General features: G+C 38.0%; 1 pseudogene; it reads left to right on the forward strand.

Annotated features, from left to right (window-relative positions):
- The first annotated feature begins 5,689 nt into the window (after window positions 1-5,689).
- Window positions 5,690-7,770, forward strand: LOC145113955 (protein FAR1-RELATED SEQUENCE 5-like; annotated as a pseudogene).
- Window positions 7,771-10,288: the final 2,518 nt, after the last annotated feature.

The following is a 10,288-nucleotide window of genomic DNA, read 5'->3' on the forward strand; positions in this document are numbered from 1 at the left end:
CCTTCATTCATCATCATTCATCCCCATTTTCTTCCCAAGCAAACGCTAATCTCTTGTGTGTGCATTCTTAGCTTGCAAGTGTGCTTTGTGGTGACGTTGAAGGAAGGAAAATGAGAAGAAACCATCTTAGAAGATTAAAGCACTTTGGATCCAGAAGTATCTTGCCTTCAAGCTTCATTTGAAGGTATAAAGCTCTAAACTTGTTGGTTATTCCTTTAGATCTTGTTAGAGGTGGAGTTTTGTTCTTATTAGTTCCATATCCTTTGTCCTTTTGAGTATGAGCTACTCTAGACCAAATGAGTTGTCCTTCTAGATAGTTTAGGGTGTCTAGACTGATAAAAATGGAATCTTAATTGTCCATATCCCTCCATGCATGCTCTTTAGTGATTTAAAACTTGTGTTAAGTTAGGGTTTTGGTATTGGGCACTTAATAACAATGCAAGATCATAAAGTTGGAAACTTTATGATTAAGAATGCCATTTGAGGACTAGATATGGATTTTGGACGAAATGGCTTAAGAGAATAAGCGCTTAATGGAAAAGTGCATATGATCGAGTATGTCGAGCGTACTTTTGAGTACGCTGAGCGTACTCCTTGGAATCCCTATTTTTGGATTCAGCGTACGTTGTGCGTACGTACTGGGTACGTTAGGTGTACTCAGCCTGAGTCAAATTGGTTGACTTTTTAACCTTTGGCGTTGACCAGATTTTGACCATGTTTGACCTAGGGGTATTTTGGGTATCTTGAGTTGTGGACTGAGATTTGGTCACTGTTTATTGTTAAGGTGATCGATAGAGTTCGTATTTAGAGTAGCGTGTTGTTCATCTATTTCGTGGGTCTGTGAGGTGTGTTTTCCCTTACTATACTTGTGGGTCGAAGGCACCAATGTCGGCCCACATGATCATGAATCCTAGTATATTCGTTTGATGTTCTGCTGAGTATGTGCTTGATTGGTAGATCTGTATGATTACTTGTGGTCACTGAGTATACGTTAGATTGGTAGATTTTTATGATTATCTATGTTACTGGTTATTGATTGTTATAGTTTATGTCGACATGTTATGGTTTGTTGGGTTCAAGCGGTCCAGCTTTGTGCTGAAGGCCAAGACACCCAGGGGTTCTGGATAGACTGAAGGCCTGTAAGGCGGTCCATTCAGGCTAATGGCCCGAAGATCAGTCCAGATAAACTGTAGGCTCATGTATGCATGTTGTTATTTTGTATGGTTGTGTGTGGTACTTGGGGGAACTCACTAAGCATTGGCTTACAATTTCAGTTTATTGATTCAGCTACTTCATATGATCAAGGAAAAACAAAGGTGTAATCGTGCACATCCTTCTGATTTTATGATATTAGATTTTGGGATACTCTGATTATGATTATTACTTTTGGAACAATGTTTTCTAAACAATTATGGTCTTTTGATTGGTTTTGACAAAATGAAAATTTTAATCTAATTATTGGAATGTTACAAATTGGTATTAGAGCCCTGGTTTGAGAGAATTGGGTAAACATTCGTGTGAATCCAAACTCAAACTAAGGATCTGTAAAAATTTTCAAAATGGTTTTCAAAAGTAACAAATGAAGGACAGGATGTGTACGATCAGCCAGAGCAAGAAAGTTTACCCCAAGTTACCCACACTGTTATTTGTTATTGATGATTATGATAGAACTCATGCTAGTGGTAGGCTAGGGATCTTTAGGAATTGCATGATAGCATTGCCTGATATATGATGTCTGTTAGCCTAGGAGGACTTCTTGTATGTTCGATAAAATTAGCATCATTACTGTAGTTGCTTACTGTGTGAATCATAGTTGTACGTAACTAAGATTCTATAGCCTGAGAAAGTTTGATTTAAACTTATTTCATGTTCCTTGTTTGGTTGTGGACATAGGGTAGAATCAAGTACTCGACTGTCTTTGGGATCCAGTGTTATGTATGATTAGCATGCACGAGCAGTTACAGGGTTGGTGGAAGTTTCATGAGTGAGTATGTGGGAGTAGCAGGCTAGTTGGGGAAGGATTAGCCACTCTTGAGAGAGTAAGGATTGGATGTATGCGTATCCTAGTTATGGGTTTGTTTTCGGGCAGTTTGTGATGATCCATTGAGACAAATACGGGTAGGTGTGGAAGATAGTATGGGCCCGTATTACTAGAAGCACATGACTCGTACGCATAGCAAGGAAGTCACAAACCCAGAGGGTTAGTCTTTTCATGTTGGATATAGCAGTATGAATTGTGGCCTTTCTGATGTATATCTTGTTTTATTTTAAGTATGGTGATGATGAGAGGTTCTGGTTCTGGAGCTGGTGGCCAAGATAGACCGGGATTGATAGTTGGTGACATCGTGAGTTGATCACTATTGAGGTAGTTGTTGTTGTCTAGATTTCTATTTCGAAGATGTTTGGGTCTATCAAGACCGCTATGATTGAGCTATTTGATGATCGCTATGTTGCACTGACTGAGCTTGCTGATGCTGCTGCAGCTACCATGGTTGTTGTTGCTGCGAAGGTTCAAGGGGAGAGATCATTCCAGTATCAGGACTTAGACAACACGAAGCCCCCAGAGTTCAATAGGGCCAAGGACCTGATTGTGGTGATGAGGTGGTTTTCTTATGTGGAGGGTTATTTCTTCACATTTTTCTTGCCCGGATGACCAGAAGGTCAAGTGCGCCCTGAACCTTCTCAAGTTAGGGGTAAAGGATTGGTGGAGATTGGTGACCGGGTCGTATACTCCTGAGCAGAGGGTTGTTGTTACTTGGGAGTAGTTCTTGGAGATGTTTTGTACGAGATATGTTCCCCTGGTGGAGATGGAGAGATTGGCTCAAGAGTACATGGATCTGAGACAGACGACCGAGACGGTGACGAAGATCACCTAGATGTTCACGGAGAGGGTACTTTTCTACCTTGAGTTTGCTGCTTCGAAGCAGGCCCATATGACTTGGTACTTGAGCATGCTCAAGATGGATATTTGGCAGTTCGTCTCCATCCAACGTTATGCTACCCTCGATGAGCTTCAGGATGTCGCGAGGAAGCGGGAGATTGAGATGGAGATCCAGATGAGGGAGCAACGACATGCTCCGGTTCAGTCACAACTAGGAGCGAAGCGGTTTAAGCCAGTCGATTCATGATTAGGAGGCCAAAGGGGCCGTACTTGTGGCAAGTGCAATAAGGTTCATGAGCTGATCTTCTTCTTCTGGTTGTCACAAATGTGGAAAGGAGGGGCAATCTGAAAGGGATTGTCACCATCATGCCCCAGTGCCCAACACCAAGATTTGTTACCATTGCGAGCAGGTGGACCATGTAAAGTCCCAGTGTCCCTTGCTCACCGCCAGGCCCGTGTAGGCACCAACTACTTCTACCATTTAGATCACGGATGGACGCTAGGGTAGGGCGGGGACCCCGAGGGCTCGGGGTCATGCTTTCCAACTCACAATGGAGGAAGCCAGGGCGGAACCAGACGTCGTTACTAGTATTTTTTCTTTTATTATTTTTGTCAGTTATTTTATGATATGTTTATGTTTATGATTATGCTAGGTACCTTCTTAGTGAACTCCTTGCTTTCTCTTGTGCTTTTTGACTTAGGTGTGATTCGGTCTTTGTTGTCTCAGTCTTTTAGTAGGAGTTTTGATATGATTATGGGAGAGTTTGAGTGTTCTTTGTGGGTTTTTATCGGCACTGAACATAGGGTTCCTGCATTGATTGTTTATCGGGGTTGTGTTATGGAGCTTTTGGGGTGTCTTACCCGATTGATTTGATCCTTATCCCCATGGGGGATGTATGCATAATAGTAGGGATGGACTAGCTGAGCAGGTTTGGTGTGATGATTGATTGCGAGGGTTAGTGAATGACAGTTCGAACCCCAAGTGGGGGAGAACTTGTTATTTATGGAGAGGGTACCAGAGTTGGATCAGCCTTTTGTTATGCAGCCAGGGCTCAGCAGTATCTTCAGCATGGGTGTTTGGGTTACCTCGCGTATGTGGTTGACAATTGAGTTGGGATGGAGGTTTCGGTTGCAGATGTGCCTATTGTCACACCCCTAAACACAAACGGCGGAAACGTCCGGAGGTGGATGACTTCATGTTAAGTATCACAACACATGCATCATAGTAATCAAAGTACAATAACTATTGCATTAAAGTGTATAAGTTTTACATAGTATTCAAGTCATTGTATATACGACATCAAAAGTTATATAACAAAATATAGAAGACATGACTCTATACTACTCCGTCTTCTCAAAAATCCTGGGGATGTGCCTGTCTACTGATTCCCTGAGAATACAAGTATTTTCAAAAAGAGAGTATCAACATTTAAGTTGGTGAGTGCATAAGTATTTATTTTTAAAAGCTTGTTTTATTGTTCCTTGAAATAATGAGCATGTTTATTGTTCCAGAAAATCCAATATTTTCTATTTTAACTAATAAGTAGTTTTAATGCCATAAAACCAAACTGTATAAGTGTTATTGTTGTACTATGTATTAGTGTACCTAGTTTACGCTCACAATAAAACTATAAAAGGATTATTTTCAATAATGTTATGTTTTCCTTTATTTTAAACCGATATGTTGTATTTTTACACCGTGAGTGCTAACATGGTACGTTGTATTTGTACGAGAGTATATATATATAGTTAAGCCCTGTATACCTGACTTGTGAAAATTATGTGAGAGTTTCATAAATTATACATATTATAATTTATAGTTCTGTTTTGCTTGATATGTAATATTCATGAAAGTATCCCCTTTGCTCGACATATTACAAAGGGAATATGAATCTGATTGAAATAACTTTATATATATATATATATATATATATATATATATATATATATATATATATATATATATATATATATGTGGGAAAAGTGAATATATATAACAGCCTCACACAAGCTTAGGTATAACACCCCAATACTAAGTCGTTTTTGCTAAAATCAATTTCACGTATTGGAGAATTGTTAGCATATTCGGTTCAATCTTTTCAGCGTGATCTTCTTTAATTTACATAACATTCCTTTTTATTTTGACTTTATTGATTTCTTCATTGATCACGAAAGTATGTTAATTGAGAAAACATCTTAATCGTATGATCATCTTCTTTCGCGCATACACGATTACACAAAATCCCACAGGTGCGTCACTCACAATTCTTGGATCTTTTTTCCCCTTGTACACGATTATATCATGTCTTCCCCTTGGTGAATGGTTAATTGTTTCTTCCCTAATGCTGAACAATTATGAAATTGATCCCAAACGTATTAAAAAAATTAGTAGGGTTTAATTTAAACTTTATTAGTGATGTCTAAGAGCGTCGGTAAGTTAGTACACAAAGAAACAATTATAAAGGCAATTGGTGGAGCCTATGAACATGTTATCAAATTGTTTTTTAATAAGACATAATAAATACATTTTATTAACTCTATTGGTGGTGTGGGAAAAAAGGGTATTAATATTCATTAAATTTGATGTTGCAAAACAGTGCCAATTGTGGTGTTCAAGAAAATACTAATTACAAATTCACTTTTATCAATCTGTTCTCAAAATATATTAGTAGTATTATTTTAGTATGTTATGATCATTAGTTTTAAGAAGAAAAAAATAATTACAGGGTTTTTTTCTTTAGTTCATTGGTGAATGATTTTTTTTCTTCTAATTCATGATTATTGTTTCTATGTAATATATAGTGAATGATGTCTGAAACTCAAGCGGATGGTCCTATCGACACACATACAATTGATGATGTTGACACAAATGATTTGTTAGAAAGAACATATGAAACTGAAGAAATAAACAATGTGAATGTCGAATGTGATGAAGGTAAAGGTAATGAGGAAAGTATATTGGGAAAGGTTTTCGATACGCCCAAAGATGCATATACATTTTATAATGATTATGCATTTTTACATGGATTTGGTATACGTATCCATCACAAATATAAAAATAAGTCGACAAATGAACCTTACCGGAGGATATATGTATGCAACAAAGAAGGTTTCAAAAGATTGAACGATAATACTTCAAGCGGAAATAAGAAAAAACGTCGTAGAGATGTAAGAATCGGTTGCAAAGCAATGCTTCGAATTTCAAAACAAAAAGACGACAAATGGTTTGTGGATATGTTTAACGATACACACAATCATGATTTGAGCATGACACCAACGAAGGTCATCAAGCATAGATCTCATGGGAAGTTTCACCGTTCTATGGAATGCAAATCTCTTATGGTTGAATTTAGTCAAGCAGGGTTGAAGCCTTGTCAGATTAAAAAGGCTATTAATGCAATGAAAACTTCAGATAAAGTTGATGTTACTTCAAAGCAATGTGCTGATGTCTTATCCGAGCAACGAAAACAATACAGGGGAAAAGAGTTTTATGGACTTATAAAGCATTTCCAAGATAAATCATTAACGGACAATGACCAGTATTTTGTCATGGATGTGTGTGATGATGGGTGTCCCCGGAATATGTTTTGGGCGGATGGAAGATCAAGAGAGGCTTATACTAAGTTTGGAGATGTTGTTGTGTTTGATGTCACTTATATGACAAACAAATACAAGATGCCATTTGCTCTTTTTGTAGGGGTGAATCATCATGGGCAATCTATACTTTTCGGCGGAGCATTGTTAGAAAACGAGAAAGAAGAAACATTTGAATGGTTATTTGAGAATTTCCTAAAATGTATGTTTGGCAAGTTTCCGAAGGCAATTATTACTGATCAAGACAAAGCTATGGGTAATGCGATAAAAAAAAGTGTTTCCAAAGACTCGACATCGTTTTTGTGCATGGCATATTAAAAAGCATGAATCTGAACACCTTCGCCTATTTGTTGCTCGTTATAGTGACTTTCAGGAATCATATAGAGATTATGTGAACAGTGACACCATTGAAGAATTTGAAACAAAGTTTGAAGTTATATGTGGTAAGTATAAACTAGAAAATAATTGTTGGATAAGTGATATGTTTAACCAACGGATACATTGGGCTAAACCCTTCTTGAAAGATATTTTCTTGGCTGGTATGACAACCAGTAGACGAAGTGAGAGTATTAATTCATTTTTTTGATGGATTTGTCAACTCGAGCACCATGCTGAATGCGTTTGTACTACAATATGACAAAGTAGTTGAGTCTCGAAGAGCCGCCGAAGAAGATGAAGACTTCAAGACCATGAACTCGAGGGTCGTTCTTTCTTCTGTGCACCCAATCGAAGCAAAAGCGGGTGAGTGTTACACTAGAAATGTTTTTGAGATTTTTAAAAAAGAATGGATTGAAGCCACTAGCAATTTAACACATGAGATTGTAAGCAAAAGTAAAGAAGAAATAACATACCGAGTTGGGCAACTGAACGTTGATAAAACATATTGGCGAATTGTTAACTTCCGTTCTATGAGTCAAATTAATGTCACATGTTCTTGTGCTATGTATGAGACATGTGGGATTTTATGCAAGCATTGTCTATATGTGATGAAGAAGAGGCATGTTGAAACACTTCCGAATCACTATATTTTACCACGGTGGACCCTTAATGCGATGTACAAAGTGGGTAATAGTCGTATCGGACTCAAAGAAGTGAATGATGAAAATGGGGTTAGTGCATTCACTTTATGGTGTGTTCGTTCAAATTTTACCAAAGTTGTCGAACAGGCTAAGGAATCCCCTTTAAAGATAGAAAAAGTTAATATTGTATTGATAAAGCTTTTAGATGATTTAACGATTCAGGAAAACCCTAAAGCATTTGAAAATTCTTCTCAAGGTTCTTCTATATTGTATTGATAAAGCTTTTAGATGATTTAACGATTCAGGAAAACCCTAAAGCATTTGAAAATTCTTCTCAAGGTTCTTCTATGGGAATTTCACAAGTTGATTTGATGGCTCAATTTTCTGTCCGAGATCCTATTGGTCCAACTAAAACGAAAGGGCATCCTAAAAATGCAAGTAGAATTAAGTCTTCATTAGAAGTACCGAAAAAAAGAACGTGCTCTTATTGTCAAGGATTGGGTCATTACGCCTCTAGTTGTTCAAAAAGAAAGGTAGTTGTAATATTATTATACTTTGATATGATTTACAAGTCTCATAATTATATTAATTTTTTTTCATGTATCAGGCTAATGAATCGTTGCAAGAGAAAGAGTGATGAGATGTGTCGTTGCTATGAGAGAATGAAAAATCTAGATGGTTGTTACCATTCTTTTTTTGGATATTTGCAGTTTTTTTTTTCTGTTTTGGGTTAAATGTAGAAGTCCTTTTGTGAGAAAATTAAAGTTCATTACTTCGTTAGAACATAAAAATATCATGTGGGTGAATCGTTGGAAGAGAAAAAATGATTGGATGTGCAGTCGTTCTGAGAAAGTAATAAGTGTGTTGCTATAATAACTCAGTTAAATGCAGAGAAAAATCATCATATTTATTACTTATATATTGGTCATGGTTTTGACAATACACTTGTTTTACAGTACTTATAAATGATGGAAAAAAACAAAAAGAAAAAAGAAAAAGAAAAAAAAAAGAATGAATGACCTGTTGAGAACCGGACCGGGTACACGCAGCGGAAACACTATCATACACTCACAAACGAAACGAGAAAATAAAGCAATAAAGAACACAAGGATTTTACGTGGTTCGGATTCGGTGCAAATCCTACATCCACGGGCTGCAATTAGAGAATTTTATTAAAACTCACAAGATTACAATTGGCTTGACACTCTACACTTGATGTTCTCTCAAGTTTTTGCACACAAAATATGCAAAACATACATGCATATATATAGGTATATTTATGAGCCGCAATATGCACAAGATTGCCGCAAAGATTGACTTTGAAAATTTTGCCATTCACATTAGCCGTCCAACAAATATTAAATAATTGTCCACCGACCATTTGAATATTTAATTCAAACGTTTGCCGACAACTATTGAATAATTCAATTGTTAAATGTAATGTTACATTTATGGCCCTTGAACTCTTAGGAACTTGTCAATTTGTTCAAGACTCCATAAATCTTAACAATCTCCCACTTGGAGGCTTGAACAACATGGTCCGTCTCTGTCATCCAACTCCAGTAATCTTAAAACAACCAAGTCTTCCAAGCCTCCAGTTCCTAAGAACAAGCTAAACTTAGTCCCATTTCTCTAATTGCAGCCGCCCCTCATCTTCAAGTACTAGAAGGGCCAGTTGAAGCTCCTACTAGCTCCAACTCAGTCGTGGCTAATCCCACCACCGACTCATCCTCTGTCTCAACCGGTTTGGACACTCCACCAGATCCAGAGATACACCGAGGACCACTAACACTCTCCAAACTTTGCAAACTTCCAACAAGAGAGAATTTTCCAGTCTTAGTCTTCAAAACCCAACGGTTCTTTGTAACTGTACCCGGAACACACCCCGTGCTCCCACTGTCACAGAATCCCCTGGATGGTTTAGAATTTCCGACTCGTTCAGCTAACATCCCCTTGGCTCCAGAATTCATGTTTGCAAAATGAACTCTCTTAACAGTAGATTTAGCGAACCAGATTTTGTTTTGCTTAATCGGGATGGTCATACTTCCCTCAGAAGGTACCTCAACCATATACAATGACCCACGCTTCATACCTTGAGCAATCACCGAATTACCATTGACCGCCATCCATTTACCACCACCAAACCTTACTTCCAGTCCTTGTTTATCCAGCTGACCAACAGAAATCAATTTTTTCTTCAGCTCCGGAATAACCCTGACATCCTTCAGGCTCCATGTAGTTCCCAATGAAGTAACTAGATCAATATCTCCCATGCCCGTTACTTGAAGCATCTCGTCATTTGCTAACCGTACCTTTCCAAAATCTCCTTTTTTTAGATTCACCATCGTTTCCCCGTTGTCCATGGCGTGAAACGAAGCCCCTGAATCCATGACCCAAGAGTCCACAGAACTTTCCATATTGAGTATCAGTGCATCATCCTCAGACACACTCTCAGCACCAGCAATGTTTAATTCTTTCTTTGGACATTGACTCTTAACATGTCCCACCTCTTGGCAGTTCCAGCATTTCACATTCTTCAAAGTTCTAGAAGAACTTTTTCCCCGACTCCCACTGCTCCTGCTATTCCCTCTACCTCTTCCGACATTTAATAAATCAGAAGAAGAAGATCCACCTTGATTCTTGCGTCTGATATCTTCGCCAAGAACCAAATCTCTAACCCCTTCAAAAGTCATACCACTGGTCCCCACGGAACTCGTAACAGCAGTAACTGTTCCGGACCAGCTATCAGGTAGAGAAGCTAGTAGCAGTGATGCTTGAGTCTCGTTATCAAATT

The sequence above is a fragment of the Lactuca virosa genome, chromosome 5, assembly GCF_052849685.1.
Source record: "Lactuca virosa cultivar CGN04683 chromosome 5, Lactuca_virosa_CGN04683_v6, whole genome shotgun sequence".
NCBI classification, from domain to species: Eukaryota; Viridiplantae; Streptophyta; class Magnoliopsida; order Asterales; family Asteraceae; genus Lactuca; species Lactuca virosa.